Here is an 11,498-nt window from a genome sequence, read left to right as displayed (position 1 = left end):
GTGGTCTTTGATTTAGAAAGATGGAGCTTCTAGGAAGTAGTGCTGCTTTGTGGTCAGTTCTCTGGTTAAGATAAAGCATAAAAGATAAGAGATTAAAACTCACAAACTGATTAAGAAGTTCACAAACTGATTCTAAAATTTATATGCAAATGACCTATAATAGTCAAGATAAATCTCAAAAAAAGAGGAACAGAGTAGGAGGACTTACATTACCAGATTTCAAGACGTACCATAAAGCCGCAGTCATTAAGACAGTGTGGTATTGGCCTAAGACAGACAAATAGATTAGTAGGACAGAGTCCGGATACAGCCTCCTACACATCCTTGGATTTATGACAAAGGCCCAAGTGCAATTCAATGGAAGAAAGAAATCACCCCCTCCCCCGCTCCCCAGTAAATGGAGCAACAGGATATCTCTTAAAAAACAAAAAACCCGGGACTTCCCTGGTGGTCCAGTGGTTGGGACTCCACATTTCCACTGCAGGGGGCATGGGTTCGATTCCTGGTCAGGGACTAAGATCTCACATGCCCAGGTGTGGCAAAACACAGAAAAACAAAAACAAAAAACCCTTTACCCCTTCCTCAGACCATACACAAATATTAATTCAAGATGGGTCATAGAATTAAATGTAAAAAAGTAAAACAATAAAGCTTCTAGAAGAAGACATAGAATATCTTTGTGACCATGGGGTAGGCGAGGATTTCTTAAATGGGCACAAAAAGCACAAATTATAATAGATAATTCTTCTCTTTATTCAACATTTGTTGAGTGCCTACTGGGTGCCGTGCTATGCTAGGTACCAGACATGCCCATAAAAAAAATGTCAGCCCAGCCTTAGAGGAGCTGATTCAGTTTAATGGGACAGACAGGCACCTCCTCAGGCAACAATACTGTAGCTTTCTAGGGGCTCTGATTAGGTAATCACAGGAGGCAGTGGTGGCAAGAGGAGGGGAACCTTACCCAGAGTTCTTAGAAGGCTTCTTGGAATATGTGAAATCAAAGCCAAGCCTTAAAGGATGAGGGAAGTCTGACAGGTTGTAGCAGAAAGAAACAGTGTTTTTGAAGTGCTGGCAGGGACAGAGTAGGTGGGTAGAACTGCAAGATATTCCGTTTGTGGGGAGCAGGTGGTTGGGACTGGATGTAGTTTCAAGAATGTGTGTATGTTGTTAATTTTCCTTTAATTGATCACTTAAGCCAGAGGGTTCTCCAAGTTCATTGAGCACAAGAATTACCCACAAACTTCTAAAATGAACATTCTGGGACCCTGCCACAGAAATATTTACCCATTTATCCAGTAGGTGTGAAGTGGGCCTGAAAATCTGCATTTTAACAAGCATTTGCCCCTCTCCCCCAATGACGCTAATTCTGCCAGCCATCAAACCACCCTTTGAAAAACAATGATTATGCATTAAGGTTCTTCCCCCTGGGAAATGGAAAGTACTTTCTTAGGCAGCATGGGGTAAGAGAGCTGAGAGCTTTCCTGGATAATCAGACTATGATGCAAGTAAGCCTAATAAGTCTCCTCCTCTGGAACCAGAAGGGCCCTGTGCAAGCATCTGAGGGATGAGGAAGCAAGGAGGCAGAGAGCAGCAGCTCCTGGGAATTCTGGCTAGTAACCAGGAGGTCTGGAAAATTTCCCAGCATGCTCTGGGGACTCAGGTCCAATCTCCATTCTCCTTATGAATATGTATGAGCCCCCAGAAGTCAGCTGGTTTCCTAGACTCCTGCTTCAGAATTGACAAAATAATGTAAACATTACAGAGCCTGAGGATATACACATAGCATGTTTCAGGGCCTGGCACCTCGATTAGGAAACTGTTTTCTAGCAGTGGTTTCACAAGTGTTTCTCCAGTAATAGATGAATATACTTGTGACTATGTGCAAAATATCAAACAAAATGGATTTTTTAAGGACTGCCCTGAAAGTTCTACCTCCGTCAACAGGGTTAGTGTGTATGATGAGTGCCTTTCCTATAGCAGACACTGGGTTGACAACCTAATAGCAACCTCCCGGCAATTCCCTGGTGGTCCAGTGGTTAGGACTCCGGGCTTTCACTGCCAAGGGCTGGGGGTTCAAGCCCTGGACGGGGAACTAAGATCCCACAAGCTGCGCAGCACAGCCAAAAGAAAAAAAAACAAAGTCATTGCTAATAGCACCCTCTCCTTTACTCCCTGGCAGAGGCCTTATTTCCCCTTCCTAGCTTGTCAATTGTCTAAGCCCCTCTGGGTCATCATAAGGGGACCAGCTAATGGATCAACCCCTGGGGTCATTGAGAAATAGAAGATAGAACCCAAAACTCATAGGTGGAAATTAATAGGCTAGTGGAAAAAAAAAAAGCAAGGACTAACTATTAAATACTCGAGAATCACCAACTCATGAGAGCTGGAGATATTTATGAATACATAGATGGCTGGAACTTTTAATAACCAAAAACTAAATAAATGCATACCCCACAGCCCTGCCCAGCAATTCCACTCTTGGGGGTATATCTAACAGAAATGAATGTCATATCTAACCAAGAACTAGAATATTCATTCTTGGGTGAAACAGAAACAAGCCAAATGTTCGTCACTGTAGAATGGGTTAATAAATTGTGATATGCTCACAATTTATTTGGAATACTATACAGAAATGAAAATGAACAAACTAAGGCTATATGCAAGAACATGAGTGAATATAAGAATCAAATATTGCATGAAATAAGTCAGATACAAAAGACCATATAATGTATTATTCTGTTTTTATTTTTTATTTTTTTTTGGCTGTGCCATGCGGCATGCGTGATCTTAGTTCCCTGACCAGGGATGACCAGGGATTGAACCCATGCCCCCTGCATTGGGAGCACAGAGTCTTAACCACTGGACCACCAGGGAAGTCCCCATAATGTATTATTCTATTTACAGGATGTTCAGGAACAGGCAAAACTTATTCTTATTTATTTATTTGTTTATTTGAGATATAATTGACAAATTATTGAGTAAATTTAAGGTGTACAACATGTTGATTTGATTTGATACATTCATATATTGCAATATGATTACTACCTCAGCATTAGCTAACACCTCTATCACCTCACACAATTATTTCCTTTTTGTGGTGAGAACACAAAACTTATTCTTAAATGATAGAAGTCAGAAGACTGGTTATCTTGTAGAAATAGGGAATAGGGTCATACAGGGAAGGAGCCTAAAGGAACTTACTGGTGCTGGAAATATTCTATTTCTTGATCTGGGTGGTGGTCACATGCATGTATACATGTGTAAAAATTCATTGTGCAAACTCCCATCCTAGGTGGAATTTCTCCTAGCAAAACGAGAACATATGTCTACACAAAAACCTGCATACAAATGTTCGTAGCAGCATTAATCATAGTAGCCAAAAGGTGGAAACAACACTTTATTAGTTTGCTAGGGCTGCTATAACAAAGTACCACAGACTAGGTGCCTTAAAAAATAGAAATTTATTTTCTCGCAATTCTGGAGGCTAGAAGTCAGAGATACAAAGTGTCAACAGAGTTGGTTTCTTCTGAGGCCTCTCTCATTGGCCTCTCTCACTGGCCTGTATCTTGACATAGTCTTCTCTCTGTGTGTCTGTGTCCTAATTTCCTCTTGTTCTAAGGAAACCAGTCAGATCGGATTAGAGCCGAATATGACTCATTTTACTTAATTACCTCATTTTACTTAATTACCTCTTTAAAGACCCTGTCTCCAAATACATCACATTCTTAGGTACTTGGAATTAGGACTTCAACAAATAAATTTTGTTAAAAAATTTATTGAAACATAGATGACTTACAATGTTGTGTTAGTTTCAGGTGTACAGCAAAGTGATTCAGTTATATATATATGTATTCTTTTTTAGGTTCTTTTCAATTATACGTTATTACAAGATATTGAGTATAGTTTCCTGTGCTTTCAACATATGAATTTTTTTTTTTTTTAAATTTTTAATTTTTTTTTTTAAATGCTATTCTTGTCTGCTTACATTCTTTTTATGTATGTATGTATGTATGTATGGCTGTGTTGGGTCTTCGTTTCTGTGCAAGGGCTTTCTCTAGTTGTGGCAAGTGGGGGCCACTCTTCATCGCGGTGCGCGGGCCTCTCACTATCGCGGCCTCTCGTTGCCAAGCACAGGCTCCAGACGCGCAGGCTCAGTAACTGTGGCTCACGGGCCGAGTTGCTCCGCGGCATGTGGGATCTTCCCAGACCAGGGCTCGAACCCGCGTCCCCTGCATTGGCAGGCAGACTCTCAACCACTGCGCCACCAGGGAAGCCCTAGATAACATATGAATTTTTGAAGGATGCATTTCAGCTCATAACAAACCCAAATGTCCATCAGCTGATGACTGGAAAAACAGAACGTGGTATATCCATTATAAAAGAATATCATTCGGCAGTAAAAAAGAAATGAAGTATTGATCCATGCTACAACATGAATAAACCTTAAACACATCATGCTAAGTGAAAGAAGCCAGTCAGAAAAATGTACATATTGGACTTCCCTGGTGGTCCAGTGACTTAAGACTCTGCGCTCCCAATGCAGGGGTCCAGGGTTCAAACCCTGGTCAGGGAACTAGATCCCACATGCCACAACTAAAAATCCCGCATGCCACAACTAAGACCCAACGCAGCCAAATAAGTAAATAAATAAATATATATATATTTTTAAAGTACATATTTTCTGACTCCATTCATATGAATGTCCATCATGGGCAAATCCATGGAGACAGAGAGTAGAATAGTGGTTGCCAGGCCCAGAGTGGAGATGAGGGAGAAATAGGGAGTGACTACTCATGAGCTCAAAGGTTCTTTTTGGGGTGGCAAAAATATCCTAAATTAGACTGTTGCACAACTCTGAATATACTAAGCACCACCAAAGAGTTTAACTGGGTGAACTGTATGATACGTGGATTATATCTCAAGAAAGCTGTTATGAAAAATTCATTGCCCTATACCCTTAAGATTTCTGCACTTTATTGTGTGTCATATACCCCAATACAAACTAAAACAAATCAAAACTATATGAGTCCCAGGGCTTCCCTGGTGGCGCAGTGGTTAAGAATCCCCAGCCCTGGTCTGGGAAGATCCCACATGCCGCAGAGCAACTAAGCCCATGTGCCACAACTACTGAGCCTGTGCTCTAGAGCTTGCAAGCCACAACGACTGAGCCTGCGTGCCACAAATACTGAGCCTGTGTGCCACAATTGCTGAAGCCCACGCTCCTAGAGCCCGTGCTCCACAAGAAGAGAAGCCACCGCTCGTCGCAACTAGAGGAGAAAGCCTGTGCACAGCAGCGAAGACCCAACGCAGCTAAAAACAAAACTATATTAGTCCCATAAACAACAAGGTCCTACTGTATAGCACAGGGGACGATATCCAATCTCATGGAATAAACCATAATGGAAAAGAATATTTAAAAAAGAATGTATAGGGACTTCCCTGGCAGGCCAGTGATTGAGAATCCACACTCCCACTGCAGGGGGCATGAGCTTGATCCAGTCAGGGAACTGAGATCCTGCATGCCATGCGGTGCGGCCAAAAAAAAAAAAAAAGTATATATATGTGTATAACTGAGTCACTTTGCTGTACAGCAGAGATTGGCACAACATTATAAATCAACTAGTCTCCAATTAAAAAATAAAACTATATTAGTCCCTTCCTCCAGAGGTATTCAAGAAGATGGGTGGAGAGGAAGAAGGTATATGCTCACTGCCAGAGTTGCCCTTCACTGTATCTGAGAAAGTGCCAGAAAGATTAAGCATGCAGGCAAGTGGGACCAGGGACCTGAAAATGGATGGAGCTGGGGAAGAACTGAGGGAAGTAAAATAGGATGCCTGAGAATAAAACGGAATTCAATTCAATGAAAACAAATTTGATTTGGCCAAATGAAAACAAACCTACCTTTTAATATTTTCATATGAAGCAGCCCATAAAGAAAACCACCAACCACTACAAGACAGAGATGACCGTCAGGAACACCTTGATATAATTCTGCAAGTATGAATTGAGTGCCTTCTATGTGTCAGAGTCTGTGCGAGGCACCAGGCCAGGAATATGTGACTCCAGACAGCTGCTGGGAAGTACACGGGGGAGGAAGGGAAGAGAGGGTGTTGGCCAGAGACACAAGGAAAAGCCTCATTCAGTTAGGAAAACCCCTAACCTTGAGCAGGGGCTGAGGCTGAGAGGAGCAGAGGATGGGGGTCGTGTTTGTGTGTGAACTGGGCCTTCAAGGAAGTGTTGGGGAGGAGGAAGTCCATTCTGGCTTCTCAGACTGGGTAGTGACAGCTATAGCTAGAAGAGAGGGAGCGCCCTCCCCATCCGGGCTGGGACTTGAGTTTGGTAGAGCAGGGAAGAGTAAGGCAACACCTATCCTGAGGGCTTTATCAAAATTCCACTCCAGTCAATGCTGAACCTGCCTGAGCCAAGAAGGGAAAAGTTCAGGTCATGCTCCCCCAAGTTCAGATTCTGTAAATCCAGGTTGTATTTGCAGGTATGAGAGACGAGGGGAAGTCTGGGATCAGACATTTAAATTCTTTAACAAGCCCTCAAATCATTCTGGTGCAAGTGGGTGGGAGGTAGGGGGATGTTTCTCCAACTGTAGTTGGAGAAACACTGCCTAAGGGGAACTGCATCTAATCCTCTTCTACAGATTTGTCTCCTAGTAAAAAGACTCACCTAAATCCTTTCTGCTGCTGCTGTAATCACCACACCCTGCCTGCCTCTTTTGGTCAGAAATAAAATGTTTGATAAACTTTTTAAAATTTCTGCTGCTGGGTACAGGCCAGTAAAAGCAAGGCAACCCAGGGAGTTAAGTGAACTTTTGAGCTTGTCATTATTTCTAATTTATTCTTTGCTACCCTGGATGATGCCTCCCACTGTAAATTCTGAATTCAGAGGAACTTTTGGGTCACCCATGCAGGGGAAGAAAGCTAGTTGTTCCCAGGAGATAGGAGCACTATTCTTTTGTTTATTTATTCAAAATATATTTATACCAAGTTGGCACATATGTGGAACAACTGGAACTCTCATACACTGCTGGTGGGAATCTTAAATGGTACAATCACTTTGGGAAAACAGTTTGGCAGTTTCTTATAAAATTAAAACATAGGCTTACCATGTGGTCCAGCAATTCCACTCCTAAGTGTTAATCCAAGAGAAATAAAAACATATGTCCTCCGAAAAGGCTTGTACAGAATGTTTACAGCAGTTTTATCTGTATTAGCTCAAAACAGGAATCAATTCTATCAACACAAATTGTGGTATATCCATATGATGGAAAGCTACTAGACAATAAAATGGAATATGTTATTGATATGATCAATAGCATAGGTGAACTTCAAAAACATTATGCTGGGACTTCCCTGGTGGCCCAGTGGTTAATAATCCACCTGCCAACGCAGGGGACACAGGTTCGAGCCCTGGTCCGGGAAGATCCCACATGCCTCAGAGCAACTAAGCCTGTGTACCACAACTGCTGAGCCTGCACTCTAGAGTCCGTGAGCCACAACTACTGAGCCTGTGTGCTGCAACTACTGAAGCCCGGTCTCCTAGAGCCCGTGCTATGCAAAAAGAGAAGCCACTGCAGTTAGAAGCCCCTGCATCGCAACGAAGAGTAGCCCCCGCTCACCACAACTAGAGAAAGCCCGCGCGCAGCAACGAAGCCAAAAATAAATTAAAAACAAACAAACAGGGGCTTCCCTGGTGGCGCAGTGGTTGAGAATCCGCCTGCCAATGCAGGGGACACGGGTTCGAGCCCTGGTCTGGGAAGATCCCACATGCCGCGGAGCAACTGGGCCCGTGGGCCACAACTACTGAGCCTGCGCGTCTGGAGCCCGTGCTCCGCGACAAAAGAGGCCGCGATAGTGAGAGGCCCGCGCACCGCAATGAAGAGTGGCCCCCGCTTGCCACAACCAGAGAAAGCCCTCGCACAGAAACGAAAACCCAACACAGCCATAAGTAAATAAATAAATAAATAAATAAAAATTAAAAAACAAACAAACAAACAAACAAAAAAAGCAGTTCAAAAACATTATGCTGAGTGAAAGAAGCCGGACACAGAAGTGGACATACTGTATGATTCCACTTATATGAAATTTCACTCTGCAGTATATAAAGCATAATATGGGCTGCCAGGAGTTGGGTGAGGGTGTGGATTGAGAAAAGAATGATTGAAACTCTCTGTATCTTGATTGTAGTCATAATTACAGATGTCAAAATTGTACTGGGCACTTAAAAGAGCTGTTTTGTTTGTAAATTATGCTTCAATAAAATAAAATAAATAGGGTAAAAAAGAAAAAATATATTATGCTATAGATCACTCAACTAATAAGGCATACAAAGCATTCAGCAAGTATAAAAATCTGACTATGATTCGTCAGTACATTGTGTGCAGGTCAGGAGCAGAGGGAGAAATATGGCTTTTTTTTTTTCTTTCTGCTTACAAAAATAACCCACTTGTAAGAAGTAATTCCAAGTCCTTATAAACCCAACATTTCAGAGGCCACCACTGGAAATGGATTATTCCTCCAGTTTATTTCTAAGCCTATTCTAACGTATATTATTAGAGAATCCTATTAAACATATTTCACTTCTCAACTTTCTCCTTCATAAAACAGTATATTTCCCGTATCTTCATACTTACTTCTTTTTACTTTTTGTATAGTTCCATTGAAGTATAATTTAACTGGTCTTCTTTTGAGGGATCATTTGTTGCTATTTTCATTCCTTTCTTTTTTTTTTTTGCTCAGTGCAGCATGCGGGATCTTAGTTCCCCAACCAAGGATTGAACCCATGCCCCCTGCAGTGGAAGCGCAGAGCCTTAACCACTGGACCGCCAGGGAAGCCCATCCTTTTTTTATTCCTGAAAATAGTTATAGCCATCCTTGTAATTACACAGCATGAGGATTCCTATATGTAAGTTGGTTTCCTAGAAGTTTGTTGGTCAAGTTGCTTGGTTAAAAAGAATAACAGTTTCAAGGAGGGGAAAAATGATTCCTTTTCTGTTGCTGTGGCTGCAGGACCTCTGTGGGGCAGGGCTGGGGAGGAAAGGAGATACACGTTCTCAGAATGCTTTATCAGACAAGATTATTAATTACAAGGCAAAAACCCAACTCTGGCTGATTAGTGAAAATGGATTTTTGTTGAAAGGATTCTATTTAGTTCACAGAATTGGGGGAAACTTTTGTTATAAACTGAATAACATTTTGTGGATCAGTTTGAGACTGGAACCACCACTGTAACACTGCTGCTATGGGAAAATCTGTTTCAAAGTTCAGACACCTGTTTACAAATAACCTGAATTCACTGCAGTCGGAGACCACACCTAATTAATTGTTGTGACCCAAAAAGACTGTGGACTCTCACCGTGGCGGTTGGGTGGTCTTATACCTTATCTGTTCTGTTTCACCCCCAGCTGGGTGTACTTATTCAATTCTGATACTAACCATCTGTAGTTAGCATGTGACTCCAAAGTTGTATGGGCTCAGTCTCTGTGATATGGCGATATAATAAGAAATAAATGTTTGGACTTGTCCTAGTTCCTGGCCTAAGAGCTTCTAAAACCCTTGGAAAATTCCCTGAGTGTTAGTGGTGAGAAGAGTTTTTTGTTACTCATTATAAGCTCCTTTCAACCATACTTGAGTTTATACTAATGAGTTGACTCTTGGTGGGTTCCTAGATAGCTTGAGGGTGAGGGCTGGTTACCAGATGAATCAACCATGTGATTAGAGCATTGGAATTTTTAGTTTCACCTTACGCCCACCTCCCAAAGGGAGAGGGGCTGGAGATTGAGTTAACCACAAATGGCCACAATGATTTAATCAACCATGCCTTGTGTAATGGAACCTCCATAAAACCCCCTGAACTATGGCCTTCAGAGAGCTTCCATGTGTCAGGAGGGTGCCTCACTTCAAGTCCACTGGGACAGACACTCCTGTGCTTGGGACCCATCCAGACCTTGCCCTATGTACCTCTTAGTCTGGCTGATCAACTGTACCCTTTATGATAAACTGATAAACGTAAGTAAAGTGTTTCCCTGAGTGCTGTGAGCCAATATAGCAAATTATCAAATACGAGGAGGGAGTTGTGGAAACCTTCAATTTATAGCCGGTTGGTCAGAAGCATGGTCACAAACTGGACTTGTGACTGGCATCTTAAGTGGGGGAAGGGGGAGCAGTGTTGTGGGACTGAGCCTTTAACTTGTGGGATCTGATGCTAACTCCTCAGGTAGTTAGTGTGAGAACTGAATTAAATTGTAGGATACCCAGCTGAAGACATTTGTTGTCAGATGTTAATTGCTGTGAGTGAAAAACATCTTACTAGTTCTCAACAAGATGGCCCTCGTGTCAACTGCTAGCCACATTTGGGGGTCCCCAGACCAACCATACTTCTGACCAACTGGCTACAAATTCAGCGTTTCCCATGACTCCCTTAGGTTTGATAATTCACTAGAAGGACCCACAGAACTTGGGAAAGCACTAAACTTACAATTACAGCTTTATTATAAAGCACTAAACTTACAATTACAGCTTTATCAGAAAGCATAGAGATCAGGAACGGCCAAATGAAGAGACACATAGGATGTAGCCTTTAGGGGCAACACAGAGCTTTGGTGCTTTCTCCCTGTGGAGTCAGGGTGAGTCACACTCCAGGCACACAATAGGTTCACCAACCAGGAAGCTCCCACCAGCCTAAGTGCCCACAGTTTCTATTGAGGTTTCGTCACCAAAGGCACGATAAATGAAATCAGTGGTCACGTGACTGAACTCAGTCTCCAGACCTCTCCCCTCCCTGGAGGTGGAAAAGTCCAATCCTCTAATCACGTGATTGGTCTTTCTGGTGACCAGCCCACTATTCTGAGGCTATCTAGGGGCTCAATTTGAGTCACCTCATTAGCATAACATAGACACTTCTGTTGCTCAGGAAATTCCAAGGTTTTTCTGTGCCAGGAACCAGGGACAAAAAACAGAGACATTATATTCTTTATTATACCACAGCAGTATCACACTCATTGTCATTACCATTGCGCTTGTCTCCCTGGTAAGCTTCTGGGAAGGCAGGGAGCTTGACCTGTTGTTTGCCACATATGGTGCCCTCTTTAAATTTGCTGAGCAAATCAATGAGGCTGGTGCTGATGTAGTTCTGGACTTCAGGTATTGGTTATGCTGTATTCAAAAACAGCACCTTGTAGCCAAAATGTCTATCAACAGGGAACTAGTTGAATAAACCACGGCACATCATACAATGGAATCACTACTGAAAAAGTATGAAGATGCTCTAGATAGATGTGCTAATAATGAATAGATCTCTAAGGCAGAATGTGTAGTACTACAAAAAAAAGTCAAGGTGCAGAACAATATAGAATGGTATGTTCTCTTTCACATACAATGAAAAGTGTTTAAATCCTAACTGTACAGCCTAGTGACCATTTACTAATTAATACATCCGTGTTTACCACTTTGCAGATCATGTTATAGAACATTTCCAGGACTTGGAAATCT

Source organism: Eschrichtius robustus, chromosome 14 (genome assembly GCF_028021215.1).
Source record: "Eschrichtius robustus isolate mEscRob2 chromosome 14, mEscRob2.pri, whole genome shotgun sequence".
Lineage (NCBI taxonomy): Eukaryota > Metazoa > Chordata > Mammalia > Artiodactyla > Eschrichtiidae > Eschrichtius > Eschrichtius robustus.
Note: the sequence above shows the minus strand (reverse complement) of the source record.